We start from the raw sequence: 16600 nt of genomic DNA on the forward strand, positions 1-16600 counted from the left end.
TCTTGCTATGGATCAGGCCTAGTCTGGTCCTGTGGACCAAATGCCCACCTGGGACTGCGATGCCTTAGCTGCATGAAAGACACCATGTGTTTCACCTGAAAGGGACCCCTGTCACCTGTGAGGTGGGCAGGGGGGAAGGGTCAGGGCTTTCTTCTGCAGTGTAGGAGATGAATTTGATTTACAGTTTTAGCTGATAATCACCAGATTATCACATACAGAAATACTCACTCTATATAATAGCCAGTGTACATGGAATGGCTAATTAATACTAATTTAATCTGTAATGCTGACATTTCAAACCCTAAATATCCACAGGCCATCTGTTCATCTCAGATGTGAGTGTCCAAAACCATGGAACGGATCAATCAGTGATTCTAATCACTGCTCTATTTATTAAGTCGGAGCTGCAATGACAGGTCCTAACGTGATAATTACAATGTCGGCCTCAGAGATCTGGCAGTAGCTGTGGAATACGTGAGTCACAGCAGTGAGTGCACCAAGGCCAAAATGGCAAAACTCAGAGAGTCCAAACAGCATAAAACAAATAGAGAGAGAGAAAAAAAAAGTCTAAGACTAAGAACACGAGAAATACCAATTATAGTGTAATAGCTCTTATAAAAAGCTCTTTTTAGGAAGACGGACCTGATCAGCAAGAGGAAGCAAGGAGCATGTCCAGCTTTAATTAATTTAATCATGACAGATTTACTGCAAGAAGAAAGGTTTGCTTGTGCTTTGGTACAAAACTACACTAAGGAACTATTATTATTATTTACAAGTCTTACAAGGAGCGGCTGAGGGAGATGGGATTGTTCAGCCTGGAGAAGAGGAGGCTCAGGGGCGACCTTATCGCTCTCTATAGGTACCTTAAAGGAGGCTGTAGCAAGGTAGGGGTTGTCTATTCTCCCACGTGCCTGGTGACAGAATGGGCTGAAGTTGCACCAGGGGAGATTTAGGTTGGATATTAGGAAGAACTTCTTTACTGAAAGGGTTGTTAGACATTGGAATGGGCTGCCCAGGGAAGTGGTTGAGTCACCATCCCTGGAGGTCTTTAAGAGACGTTTAGATGTTGAACTTAGTGATATGGTTTAGTGGAGGACTTGTTAGTGTTAGGTCAGAGGTTGGACTAGGTGATCTTGGAGGTCTCTTCCAACCTAGACGATTCTGTGATTCTGTGATTATTACAACACTATATGTATTTGCAGGGTGCTATGTGCATTCAGATTTGGGAGAATTATTGACAAAATTTTGTCAAGTACAAGAACAATGTTTTCAATAAAATCAACAGATACAGTGTGAATTTAACCTTCACATACACAAGTTTTTCAACATCAGTTCCTTGGAAGGCATTAACCAGAGTTAGCTCACTTGGGCTGCTATGGATCGTAGATATAACTGGGAGAAAGGGCTCCTGACAGCAGCAGTCCTGGTGATGATGATGATGATGGGATCTACAGAGGGCTGCAGCAGAGGAAGGAAGCAGGTTATTTCTATGCACTATTACCTCTAGGATCAGCTACAGCCCTTCTTTCTCTCTGGAAAGACTTCCTGGAGAAAGCACCCAGGGAAGAGATAAGATGGTAAGGAGGGTAAGTGCCGGGTGCTGCGCTTGGGTCATGACAGCCCCATGCAGTGGTGTAGGCTTGAGGAAGTGGCTGGAAAGCTGCCCAGAAGAAAGGACCTGGGAGTGCTGGTTGATGGCCAGCTGGACATGAACCAGCGGCATGCCCAGATGGCCAAGAAGGCCAACAGCTTCCTGGCTTATATCAGAAAGAGTGTGGCCAGCAGGACCCGGGAAGTGATTGCCACTTTGTGTGTGGCACCAGTGAGACCGTACCGAGAGCACTGTGTTCAGTTTTGGGCCCCTCACTACAAAAAAAAAAATAAATAAAAAAAATATTGAGTTGCTTGGGGGTGTTCAGAGGAGAGCAACAAAGCTGGTGAAGGAACTAGAAACAAGACATATGAGGAATGGCTGAGGGAACTGGGACTGTTCACTTTGGAGAAGAGGAGGCTGAGGGGAGACTTCTTCACTCTCTGCAACCACCTGAGCTGTGAGGAGGGTGTCGGTCTCTTTTCTCAGGTGACAAGCGATAGGACACGAGGAAAAGGTATCAAGTTGTGCCAGGGGAGGTTTAGATTGGTTATCAGGAATAATTTCTTCACAGAGAGGGTGGTCAAGCACTGGAATGGGCTGCCCAGGGAAGTAGTGGAGTCTCCATCCCTGGAGTTATTTAAGAAACGTGTGGATGTGGCACTGAGGGACATGGTTGAGTGGTGGAACTCGGTAGGTCAAGTTGATGGTTGGTCTTTTCCAACTTAAATGATTCTGTGATTCTATGAGCACTAATATTGTTTTAATGGCAAGTTCCCCAGACTAATAAATTCTTGGATCTCCAAAAGTGCACCCTGCACGCATTCCTTGCAACATCTCTGAAGACTGCATAGCTGAACATATGACATAAATCATTCCCACATCTGACCCACAAATGTTTTCACTTACACAGGAGATAAGAGTCAGTGAGAGCTGCACAGCTGCTTCTTCTCTGGGTCTTTTCTGGACTCACCAGAGATCATTGCTCAGTCAGGAGCTTCAGGTTGGGTGGTGTTCAGCACACTGCTGGAGCTCAACAGGTTGGCCTTCCACATGCACAAAATAATATTTAATAAGACTAGTCCACCTTGCCCGCAGTCCCCCTCTGTTCTAGTTCAGTGGGATAGCACAGGACAGGACATAACATGGTTTCTTTGGTGGTTGTCTACTCGTTGGACCCAGGCGGTATTAAGTGTGTAGTAGCACCACATGTGGCATCCTGTGTTAAAGTTATGCTAAATATCGCAGTGCTGGCCATGCTCCAGAAGCACTTTTAAATGTGGGAGACTCTGTGGGATATTTACACGTTGACCTTTAGGCTTGTAAATGTGGCCTCCTCCAGTTAAAACAGGCATATTACGTCCTTCACTATGTTCCAGAAAACCTAGAGACATTGAAATTCAGTGTATTAATTGTGATTTTAGCTGTCAGACAGCTGAAGGACAATGCACCCACATGACAGCACACCAGTCCTGTGTAGCTTGCTTTGCTGCGCCAGCACTGTCTCGTCACCTGGTTAATAATTTGCTGAGAAAATGGTTAGTGTAGCACACTTCCTCTAAGTTTTGAAAATTATGCCTGAGTAATTTTACAATCAAATGATTTTCTCATTTCTGCAGTGCTCCAATGCAGTGTGAAGGGAGCTCAGTGGCTGCCTCTGTGGAGGTAGGACCTCCAGCTGCACTGAGCTCCGACACTGTATGATTTTTGCTGTATTAATAGTTTGACTTCCACTGAAGTCATAAGTGACCTCCCAATAGTTTTCACATGGCCAGGATGATATTTTTGTCTAAATTCCTCGTGTCCAACGTGACTTTCAATGCAGTGTGCATATTTTCCCCACAGTTTTGCTCTGAAGGTGCTAGGGATATATTCCCCCTCTAAACACTGTTCCATCACTGAGTGATGCCCAGTTGGATATTTGCAAGCCTTGCCACCATATCATTTTAGTCACTTTTTTGCTTATATTTTTGGTCTTCTGTGCTATCAGATTTTCCTCCTCCCTTGATGCAATCTTGTAGCATGAACAACTGCATCTGCTTCTCTCCACTTGCTGCTGGTGCTGGGATGCTTCCTTAGTGCTCATGGCAGCATTTTTGCCACCACTGGTACTAGTGTCCCAAACTTTTAATGTCTTCCCTAGGCCAGCTGCTCCAGCCCCTTACCCATGATTTTTTGCCTTTCTCTGTCCCTTCTTTAACAGTATCCCACCTCAGAAGCAAAGGCCACGGTAGTATGTGCTACTCAAGACACTAGGTTTTAGATAGCGACAAAAGATCTTTTTATTTCCTGCTTTCAGTACCCTTTCTGATTAGACCCCAAGGTGTTTTTTTTGTTGTTTTTGTTTTTTTTTTTTCATTTTGGGCTGTTGTTTTATACAGAGACAATTATTTCAGTCAATGATGATGTGTCATCTAACATCTTTTTGCCCACTGACTTAGATTTTTCAAAATCCTTCATCACAAAAAATAGTTTTAATGTAAATTATGCTTTATTTAAATGTACTGTGCAGTTCTTTCATGTATTACTTTGAAAACAACTAGGCAATTTGTACTGTACAGTTCTTGTCCTAACCAGAGACCTAAATATATATATGTTTGGTTGCAGGATACAACTCCTGTATTCTAGGTAAAATAAAACTTGTGTTCATAAGGATTATTGGATCAAAACCTTCTTGCAGATAAAAATCTTATATGGAAACCTGAAAAGAATTGTCAAGTTGGTAAAAGACAGCTCTTTCAGTCCTACTAGCGTCTGGCATTATGTCATACATGGAGCATAAAGAGGGATGCCTGCAGCTAGTGTTTGCAATGTTTGCTTAAGCAAGTAGTCCAGCTGATGTAACTCACACTAGTGGTATCCAGAAAACTAGACTGTGTCCTTTCAGGGACAGGATCTGTTGTTTCACATGTGTGAGTAAAATGTTATGTCATTCTCCCACAGGAATAGGAAATATGTCATGGTTTCACATGGTTCATCAGATACTTTCATTACGTGTACTCTTATCTCTGTTGGGTGGGACCTGGAAATGCTCTGCACTTTGGCGCACGCTGAAACAAGATATTGTATTGAAATGAAACACAGACTTCTCTCTAAACGGCTCATAGCTGGAAACATGTTGGATGGAGAAAAAATTACATGTGCAAGTATAATTTTCCATTCAGGTTGTATGGGCAATCTCTTCTCAGCAATAGCTTACTGTCCAGATTACAAAAAGCTATTTAAAATGCCTAGAAGCCATTAAATAGCATGCAGATATGCTAGTCGACTCACATTTGCTTTGAAAGAATAATTTCATGCACAGAGTTTGGTTGGAAAGAGGTCTGCCTGAGGCTACAGTGACCTCAGGGTTAAGGACGACATCTTAATTTTATTCCTGATCCTATCCTTTCCTTCAGATCCAATTATAGCCAGGCCACAGAAACATGTATCTAAGTTTGCTCTCTGCAGAGAGCAATATTAGAAATATTGCTTTAATTTCTAACCTATATGGTTGAAAGATGTCATTTCGAATGTCTTTGCAGGACTCGGTGCTACCTGCTGCCTTTTGGCAGAAGCAGTAGGTGGTCTCCGGCCCTGCCAGCCCCCCTATGCAGCACAGTGCCCCTGCTCTCCAGGAACTGAAGGATGATAAAAAACATGGGCTCTGTAACAGGGAGGCTGAGAACTTCTGGGTCTACCAGCTGGGAGAGATCCAAAAAAACTTGCCCATGGTCCAGCTCCATATCCAAAGGGCACTACTTCAATAGCTCCTACCTGCAGAATTTCATCAGCATGGTGATTGAGCACTTCTATTTAAGTAGAAGAGAGAAATGGACATAGTGCTTCAAATGCATAAAGGGACTCTTGCTGGCTATAAATACTTGGCTCTAGAAGGTGGGATTTGCTGGGAGTACAATACAGACTGTGTGGAACATCTGCATCCCTGATAGATGGCACCTGCTGCAAATACAAGATAATAATGACATGTTTTTGCTTTCTAGAGTGGTAACCTGGAGAGGAAAGATGCATATTTCAAGGCCTGCTGTGGGAATCAGAAAATTTTTGTTACAATAGTCTAGACTGATGTATCACATATATAGAGAGGAAACACTTTGGCAGAACTACAGCCTCAGACACTGTTCAGGCTCCATCATTGTCCATTTACCACAGTGATTTTGGCTATGTTTGGCAAAGTCTTTGCCAAAGTTTACTGAAATACAAGTAAACTAACAAATGATCTCTTCCTTCTTTAATTAAAAAAAGTTTGCATGACTGCAGGCCATTGTATTTAAGATACATACATATATAGAATTGAGAATTTTGACCCCTGAAATTGCATGTCTACAGAAGCCACATCATTGACTGCATGCAATGTGTATTTAAAGCAGTTACAAAAATATTAACCACATTTACAGAAGTAGAATATTATAGTCAGCTATTGACGCATGAGCTAATGTCAATCATAAAAAAACAGTCCACCTATAGAAAGTGAAACAACTTCAAATCTAACTAAGAAAAAAATAGTGTTTTAAAAGGACTGTTCATAGATCTGCAAGGGTTTTAGCATAGGAGCAAACAGCAGAAGCATCCCTGCACAGCACCTTTGACAACCCCTGAGGACACAACCCACAGCCACCACCCAGCTCTGCCTGGTGAGCTCTTGCCTCCCTGAGGTGTGTAAGTAACACCAATGCCTCTCCCTTCCTATTGCTTCTCCCTCCGTTGTGGTCTTTGCTATTTTGCAACAGGACTTTGCATCAAGTTATCGGCAAAGAACATGCAGCCAAAGGTGCTGCCCGGCTGCCAGGCCACCACCTAGGTGGCCTGATGCCAGCCCTAATGGTCTAATGGCAACTGTAATGGTCAGCTGGAAGATGCTCCCTGCTGGTCCCTGCCTGCTCAGTGAGCAGGGCATATAAGTAAATGATTACAGTCTCCTTGTCAAACTGGTGAGCAAGCAAGGATCTTGAGGGCATACAAGATGTACTGCTGTGTTTGGAAAGAAAAATGAAGGAGTGAGCCAGCGACCTGTTGGCTTTGAATTCTCCCAAGCCAGTATAATTAAAGCCCTTGAGAACTTTGTATTTTCTTTCCTTTCTTTTGCTTTTGCCTTTTCTTGCCTTTCTCTTGTGAGTCTTCCCTTTCTGAGTGCATGTAAATGACAGATGTGTCTTGGAACCCTGAAGTACCCAGTCAGAAATTTTCCTTTATGCCTATAACAATAGTAACACAATGATAGAAGTGATATAAATTATTTGAATTAGTAGCAACACACAGGGCCAGCATCTGGCTCAGAAATTATATGGCAGCAGCAGCAGATGAAGGGGACAGCAGACTTGCTCCATGCCAGAAACCCGCTTAGCTCGGCCATGCTGGCTCCTGTGGGTGACAACAGTGCCCAGGATCCCACCCATACGGCTGGTCCCTCATGTTCCTCCTCAAAGCCCTCTTGTCCTCACAGCTAAATTCTCTTTCTCATAAAATAATGTATCAGTCATGTATCCAGAAAGTTTTTTCCTCCTCTTAAATAGCTTTATTATTCAAAAAAAACCTGCCATGTTTTTGATTGTACCAACCAAGAGAACATCCCCAATGATCAACTAAACTCCAGCTTTCAACAATCAGAAGAAACCACCATAAGTCTTGATAGCAGTTGTAATCTGCTTGGGCTTCATGGAAATTCATGCTTTTGCGCAGATCCTCACATAATAGTCACCGTTGTCTAAATACAGAAACAAAAGTCAGCTACAGAAATTCCCAATGCTGTGAAAATATATTTCTGGGGAACTTATGATAAAAGCTTTGTTGTGCTCTTTCTTAGATTGGGTAAAAATTAACAACAAAAATTTAGAACACTACCCTACACGTATTGAATTTTGTTAAAGATAAGAAGTAAAGTGTTGATATTAACCATATAGAGAACTAACACAAATAGATTAAGATCCCTTGCACTTACACATTATACAAAGACCTTGACTATTTATAACAAAGACAATAAAGGTATGCTATTTAAATAGAAGTTATTTAACATTTCCGTAGCACTCCCTCTCATGTGTCAGTCACAGCATTTCTATTATGTCAAATACTTGTGATTGCTCAACAAACTGCTTTCTATTCTGCAAATAACCCGGAGGATGTCTACATAAAAATATACACACATAACTTCCATAGTAGCTAAATATTAAAAGCAAAGAAAAACAAACCTAAAAACATCAAAGTTGACCTTCATTCTTGGAGTACGGCAGAAAGTCTGCAAATGTGGCATATTTCAAACTGGATTCCATTATCAGCCAAAAAATAAAGAACAAAAACTAAATAAGGAAAATAAATTTGCTTGTCTCATCCTCATTAAGGTTAATTTAATAAAAAATTTCAGTGATATGAGGTAAGAATAAATAGTACTTTGCAGGAATTAACTACAAAAATTCTGTTATAGTCAAACTTGTATATAACTCAGAAGTCTAGCTTTTATATTCACCTAAAATGCTATAGCATTCTCAAAACCTGCTTCTTTTGGTATGCCTGTTTTCAATACATAACCAGAATATAAAATACTATGAATGTCTCATGTTCGCATATTGCTTTTCAAGTTAAGATGTTTCTGGAAGCAAAAGGGCTCTTACTTAATGGGGATTTAAAATTACCTAATTTGCATTTTTAAAGTAAAGATAATTCCATTCTTATTTAAAAAATAAAAAAAATAAAGTTATAAATCAAGATAGAATTAATAAAAGTGTCAGTGTCTGACAAAGGTGGTCTCTCAGTTGACGCTGTTGCAGTTTCAGAAAGGATTCCTCCTCAGCTGCCCACTCCACTGGTAATTGCTCTCTTCACAGCAGAGCACAGGGAACATGTCCAAATGTCTCAGACTGTGTGGCACAAAATGCTGCATAGTGCTGTAAATGAAGTTGACATGTACATAAAATGACAGTGTTTGCCCTTAAAGCAGCTGAGGCTTAAAGGGAACACCCTGCCTCCAGCGCAGCTAGCTGAGATGAGGAGGGTGCACACAGGCACTCACCTGGGAGTGACTCCCTAAAACACTACCCAGACGTGATGGGGCATTCCTCCTAGTCAGCTTTTCTCAATTTCTAAATATGGGAAGTAAAATATTTGTTAGAGACATTTGCACAGGTAATGAACAAACAAAATGTTTCCAGAATAAATAGAAATATAGTTAAACATAGTTTGGGCAACAAAGAACCACCACTCCCAACTTTTTTAAAAAAAAAGAAACAACCAGCTACCACATAGAGCAATGCCCTATACTCCTTCCACCTTTCCTCTCTGTGATCTTGTCACAGTAGATTGCACAAGTATCAAAGCTGGACGTGCATTGCTTCTCTTTCTACATTAGATGTTCACTCTGCTCTTTAATTTAGCAACAAAATTGATTCATAAAAATTTACTACTGGTACTACTGTTTCATGAATGCAACTCAAAGTCCTTAGACTGATAACATTTTTTTATCCTTTAGATTACCTAAAAATAGCAGCTCTGTAGTTCCAATCAGTATGCTAATTCATTTGAAGAATACATGGACAGTTCAGACAAAGCTGTATTTTTTTCTTTCAGCACACTGTGTTGAAACAATCTTACTTTTTGTTTTACAGCTCCTACAATTCTATGAATATGTGAAGTTTCCTTTTGTTCAAAAAATTTTAAACTTCATAACTGTAAAGACACCTTATGCATTACACAGCAAAAGGAGAATACAAAGACACTCATTCGTGTTGTTCTTATTAAGACCTTTTTAAACCTATCATTGTATTTTGGACCTGAATTAAATTTTTTGAATTCCTGGAATTTGTGAAAGGGAGATCACTTTTCTTAAAGATATATTAATCCAAGTCTGCAACATGCTTGGAACTCCTAAAATGCATAATCTAAATGTGAATGTACTACTAACCATTAACTGATATAATTTCACCAGTATTCCAAGAACTGTTGTGTCCACTCAGCATTTACAGGCGATACATAGAAAACAAGAAGTTCAAAGTGGCAAACTATTCCTCTCAGGCAAACTATTCCTCAGCAACTTTGTTTTATTGAAGTGCTGCTGAAGTGTGCTGGTCTCCCTTTGGACTGGGAGGAGATTACACGCCACGGCAGTGAGCTTGCTAGGCGCCGGGCACTTGTTTGTTCAGCCCTACCCTCCTGTACCTGTGCTGTGGGAAGTAGCTGTATAGAAAGGAAATGCAAATCTGAAACAGACGAGAGATGATGCTGTGACCTGAGCTGATTGCAACACTTTGCTGGAGCCTTTGGGTTAAAGGAAACAGCTTTGCACTTTTGTTTCTTCATTGAAACTTTTAACCCTGTGGCTTGGCTCCTTTGAAAGAAGTCTGAGTTGCCTTTCTTTTGTCTTTGACCATGAAATTAACCCCTGAATGCAGAACATTTCATTCTTTGCAGCTTTGGTGGTCCTGTATTGCTGTGGTCTGGGTTGTATGTTGACACTGGCACCCTAGGCCAGCACCATTTCAACTCTGCTCACACGCATTGCAATGTTAAAAGTATGGTTTATCGTGTGGCTGTGCTAAGCTTGAGATGCAATAAAGCCAGATATAGCTCTAAACTCATGGATTTATCCTACTGACTGCCCTTTTAACTTGAAAGTTAATGAGACGTGCAAGTTTGAGACTGGGGAAGAGCATTAAGTCATACTATTTCGTAGAAGAGTCAAGCAAGCAGAGGTGTATATTCAGGGAGGCATTTCCATATAAGTCACAAATGAGGTAGGGAAAGAGCTAAAATGGTTGCACTGCAATCTTCAAAATTATGGAAGAACTGAACATGAAGTACATAAACTGATAGCCCAATACCGCAGCTATTTAGTCACAGAAGTAGTCCCCTGGGGTCCCAGCTTGCGTATGGCGTGCCAAGGAAAGCTAGTTATCCACTGCTGGCAGAAGTAAAAATTATGTGGTATTTATGGCATTTTCTATTCTAAGCAGAGGAATTAGTACTTTAAATAATGTTCATCGTAGGTGGCTGCAACACAAAATGTGCACGGTCCTCTTTTGCAGACAGTAGGCCTTATCTTCTGGTGGCTCATCCATGTGACTTGGCCTTGATCACAAAAGTAGGCAACTGAAATAAATGAGATTATGTATGTTTGGCTTGGCCTCTAATGCATGTAAAATTTCCAATGGATACAAGCGAGTTTCAGCATTGATTCAGGTTGGTGATCTGTGCCATATATTTTGACTCTGAAATGAAATTGTCAGATCCCTAAAAGGCTCGTCTCCTTCTAGCACCTTTTTGGGAGTTCATAATACTTTTAGTGGAAGGCACTGATGCGGCTAGACCTTGTGGTCCTGCTGAAATGAGAGTAAAAGAACTTATTTGTGGCATTTTTTCCAGCAGGAATTACATTTATGCCCATCTGGCAATTCCTACTGAGAGATGTGCACTAAAATGAACCTTGAATTTAGACATAACGTACCTTCACTGCTACTCAAAATCAATGCAAATATTCAATCCCTAGCTACAAACTCCTGCTCTTTTCAAAGTCTTTATGGAAGCCAATTTAGCATTAGAAATGCTGATATTATTTAGGGAAACATACTCTGGGAGCTCAACATCACTAGCTCTTGATGAGCTGAAGTTTGCTGCTTTTCTCCCTGTTACAGTTGCTGGTACTAATATGTATGAGAGATACTGTGCTCAAGGTACCAACTAGCATCTTATCAGGCTGTAAAAGTCCCACCCAGTAATGTAAAGCAGTGTCTTTCTGAATACTGCATACACAGAGGAAAGAAGGGCTAAAACCAAGGGAAAATGAGCCAGGATTACCTGATCCATGTTTAGGGAAAGAGTGTGATTTTTTTAACCCATCCCAGAAGAACAAAGCTGGTTATAAAGAATAAAGCTGAAGCAGTTCTGTTTTCACTGGTCAAACAGTCAGTTTCTTACATTTGTATTAGCATGGCAACAATAAAACCCACCAGTTAGATGACCCATCAAACTTGAGGTGAGGGTGTCGGACTGATCCCCTTGCTGCTTATACAGCCTGGGCAAGGTGAGAATCTGTGAAGTCTGGGAGGCAGAAACTCATTTTGTATTCAAGGGTGTGCAGGTGGAGGAAAGAGAGAAAAACGACATCAGCTTCCAGCTGCAGAACCAGGGCCCGGTTGCTTGTGCTGGTGTTTGAAAGATGTTTTCATTCAAAGGACAGGTTTTCAGGCTTCCAGATGAGCTGTGGAACATGTGGCTGTCCGGCCACTGCAGACGTGTGTGTGTAGTAGAGTGTATTTCGGTTTGGTTTAGCTTCGTACATCAGTCAGCACAGGATATGGTGATAGTGGTTTTTTCAAGAGGTTGAGAACCAGACATAACATTTCTGAGGACCTGAAAAGGGAGCTGAAGAGCACCTAGGTCCTGCTTCAGTTTGCAGAGTGGAGTCTTGGCATCTGGGCTCTGCTCCCGGATTTATTTCTGTTTTTTATGAAGTGGTTGCTATCTGTAACATCCAGACAGCAGTGTATGTGATCACAGTGATAAACACAGCCCTAGAGACTAGATTGTTTTATCGTGCTCATTTCAGTGTCCTACAGGTGGGCATATTCATTCAGGTGACTGAGTGCTCTCAGACCTTCTGCTTCATGGGTCCTAAGGCCACCTGCATTCACATATGTGTTTGAATAAGCAAAAAATTTTGTCAGCCTGCCAGTTTAGTGGTTGTTTCTTGTCATAATATTGTCTTGCTGTTTTCTAAACAGAGTATAGCTGAGAAAGGACTCTGGTTTCCTACTTGTTTTTGACACAATGTTATGCTTTGTATTACATTTTGAGCCTTGCAAATTGTGGATGTGTCTTTGTATGTATTGAGTAATGACCAAAAGATTTTTTTAAAAATTCTTTCTTCAACATTTATAGCAAAAAAATCTAATTTTGAAAAATGCAGGTCATAACTTCGAATGTACATGCCACTCCAAGTCCCCTTGAAAGAGGACACCATCATTCTGGAAAAACATGAATTTCCCTGTGCTTCAGTATGGAGTGCAAGTTTTAAACTCCTTTGGAGGTCTTGCAATGAGTAGTGTAAACACAAGTAATCTCTAGAATATGCATTGTTTATTCCAGAAGAGCTATTTGGTTCCATTATGTCATTGCTTGCATGAAGAAAAAGGGAAACTAAAATCTATCATCTTGACCTGGGCAAGTTTAATAGCCCAGGAGTTTAACAGCATTAGCTCAGCAACTAACAGGGGCCAGGGCCTGACAGCAACAAACAGAATTTCACAATGGGCCCCCTGTTAGCGGTGAAGATGTCAAGCTCATGTGCTCGGTCTGTGTGCTGAGGGAGAGGTCAGACATCTGTGCCTGGTGAGGTGGGGATGTAGCTGGGATCACAACACGTCCGGGGCAACAGCTGCAGAGCTTGGGCTGACTGATACCTTCAAGGGGACACTCCAGGAACAAAGGTGGGGATGTGCTGCCTCATCAGAGACGGGCATGCTGCTGATTCGGCTTCCACCTACTTTATTGGTGGCCACATGTACTTATAAATGAAACCAGCTTCAGATATCTCCACCCATGTCATGGCTGGGATTTACTCAACTGCAGTGTATCATCAGTATCAGGGTGAGCTGGGAACAAGACACTGCATGGGTGAAGGGCTGCAGGAGGAGGTGGTTAGGCTGAGACACAATGGTGGCCAGGAGAATTTAACCAAAGTAGCAGCCATGGAGTCCTCCAAGGACAGGCAAATGAAGGTGTTGGAGACATACAGCAGCATCAGCGAGGACAGAACAAGCCCCTCAGTGTGGTAGAAACAGGCTGCCAGCTCCCTTATGAAGGAAGGACAAAGCCTACATTTCCCAGAAGATGGGCAATTCACGTAGACAGCTCCAAAGAAGAAGGAAAGCAGAAGACATCTCTGTTTCTGAGATGGGAGGGCTTGGAGGGGTGGGGACACGACCCTTTTAGGTACCTCACCTGAGCTCCAGGTGGTCGGTTACCAGCTGTCCCAAACAGGCACTAAGGGTCTGGCCAAGAGCTACGGGGCGCAGTTCAGAACTGACTACTGACTTCAGGGAATAGGGATGATCCAGGTAAGGTTTTCATCATCTGAGGCACAGGCATTATTCAAGGGCTAGTCAGAAGGATATACCTACACGGCCTGTCGTTTTGGTTCTTTTCATTCATTTCAGTGAAAAGTGGTTACTACACACTCTCTGAAATTCTAAATTGAAAAAGTTTATGGAAAGCATCCTCAACTGATGAGAACATTGCAGGATTTTTTAAAAAATGTTTATTCAGTAATTTGCAGTTTGCTGAAAGGCATACTTTATCACTTAAATCAAGTCAGCAGTCTCTTTCTCAGTTATCAAGTACTTTGTAACTGTGAATCTCATGTGACATTTTTCATAGTGTATACTGAACCTTTTACTAGTACATTAGATCAAGTTACTCATAAACTGCAGTTGAAAATCTCAATAAATACATATTTCTGTGTTTTTGTTGGCTAAGCTAGCAAGAAGAACTTAAACTAGGATGAAACTGAGGTGATAGTGAAACCTCACAGTACAAAAACTACACTGAAAACTTGCTGAACAGTCAGTGCTGTCCTTTGTTCCTATCCCGACATGTGCCTACATAGTTAGCCCCCCTTATTTCCTTTACCATGTTGCCTCTTGTTAGAGATTAGATGTTAGAAAAGTCTCACTCAGAGGGTGGTGAGGCCCTGGCACAGGCTGCCCAGAGAAGCTGTGGATGCCCCATCCCTGGAGGTGCTCAAGGCCAGGCTGGATGGGGCTTTGGGCAACCTGGTCTGGTGGGAGGTGTCCCTGCCCATGGCAGGGGGCTGGAACTGGGTGGGCTTTAAGGTCCCTTCCAACCCAAACCATTCGGTGATGCTGTGTGATTCTGCGGATGACTTAGCTCATTGCTTACAATACTGTCCATCTGATCTTCCCAGTTAGTGTTTTTTGTCCAAGTTCCCTTTCCTCAGCGTTGTATCCTGTACCATCTTATAAACATAAATTATCACTATGTAGACAGGGATCTAAACAGTAGAAAGGGCAAGGCTGTGCAAACAGAGTGAGGGATATAAAAGGAAGGCCTGAAGAGCATCTTAAATGCAAGTAATGCACAGCCCCGGAACTCTTAATATGTTCTGAGGATTATGAAAAGCATGGAGACTTGGCTGAATAATATGAGACTGGACTGTTTGTATAGAAGGGTAAAGTGCTTCAGAAAGAACTGTTAGGAAAAGAAGTGAAATGTTCATGGGGATGAATATATTTATTTTGAAGTCCAGAGTACAGAAGATAGGGGTGATGTAAGTGTCTGGTAATTATAACATGATGAGAGTCCACAATCCTTGTAAACGGAGAGAGGGAACAGGAAAAAATAACAATGAACTTGAAAAAATAAGATTTCTATAAAATAAGATTATTGATAAGAAGGATTTCATAGGAAACAAGTCTATGAAGAGCATTAGTAGGAATGACTATGTCTCTGTATAAATGAAATAAAGGGCATAATATGTTCCAAAGAAGAAATAGTATTAGGAAGGGAAGTAAGAATAACCTACTCGGTTAAACCAGAGATCTTCAGTGACCTCAAGCTCTCAAAGGAAGCACAAAGACAGTCATAAGAAGGTTACACTACTAAAAGTGAGCAGATAGCACAAGCAAATGCAGGCAAAATTGGAATTACTGAGGTGCAACTACCAGTGCAGTGAATATACCATTAAAAGTGTTATAACCAAAACATAAGTGCTTCGGTGAGAGTTGCATTGCTCAGGGAATATTGTTTGTAGGAGCCTGTCCTCAGCAGCATCGGGAAGTCTTGCCTGGACAATCTGGGGCACAGCTCATCAGGAAAGGTGGAGAGGATTGAGCAGAGGACAATGATATGCATAAGCAGATATCTGGAAGTGCCTCAGTGGATTACCTATAGAGACTAGGCGTGGCTATTGTTTGCATTTTTTACAATCAGGGAGGTTCTGGGTGTAGCTGGTTCTGCTTCTAGAGAAGTGAAGGAACTAGATGACTAGAAACTTGAGATCCTTTCAAGCATTATTTTTCTACACTTCTTTTTCCTACACTAGTGCATTTTGACACGTATTGATGATGATGTGAAATTATCATGCCCTAAAAGATTAATAAAAAAACCACACATTTTCTAAACAAGCAGGAAGGGAAAGCAGCTGAGGTCAGGGAGTTCTCGTTTTGGAAACTGAAGTACATGGAGAGACATGAGGTGAATCAAAACAAAGAGTAAAAGTAAAAGGAAGGCAAAATGAAAAAGGAAAGAAGGAGGGATGTCAATGCTGATAAATGGGAAGAGTAAAAAGGATGTGACTAATGAAATGGGAAGAGTTGTTTCTGGAAAAACTGACTCGTTGAACAATGATTCACACAATAAACACCTGGACACTTGCCTTCTTTTCATCAGATTTACTCAGAGAAGCAGCTGGCTCAAGGAACCAATCTCAGTGCTCAGTTTCTTCTTGTGATTTTATCTGTGGCACCATGTTATGACTGTTGTAAAGCCTTAAGTGCTTCTGGACTTTGTAATGCTTTTGACATAGGAGATTTTTCTTTTCTGTGTGGCTACAACCTGTAAGCAGTTGCTCCGCAGCTGGGAAATTATTTCACCCAGAGAAGGATGCTCAGGGAGAGCAGGCTCACCTCTTCCAGGAGCTTTAAAAAATGTATGCATTCAATTAAGCATATTAGGTATCTTAAATCTGTATTTAAAGTACCTCACTGCACTTCTCAATAACAGCACATCCAAGTAGACTCTAACATTTTAAAGACAAACGTTAAACTTGTTTATGTGACTCTGACTTAATATATGTGACTTGACTCAGCATTTTTTAATGAAAAAGAGGGCTAAAAATGATGTTCAGAACCTGTTTATGTGATTTTTTTTTACTTTAGGCTTAATTTTGAAATGATTGGTCATTCATGTTCAAATAATATACAATTAATCTGCATGTAAGTCACTTATAGTCAACATATTTCCAAGAAAGTCCAATTCCCTCCCACTTATTATATTTGCTTTGAAATC

This window comes from Anser anser (assembly GCF_964211835.1).
Source record: "Anser anser genome assembly, chromosome: 2".
In the NCBI taxonomy this organism is placed as follows: Eukaryota; Metazoa; Chordata; class Aves; order Anseriformes; family Anatidae; genus Anser; species Anser anser.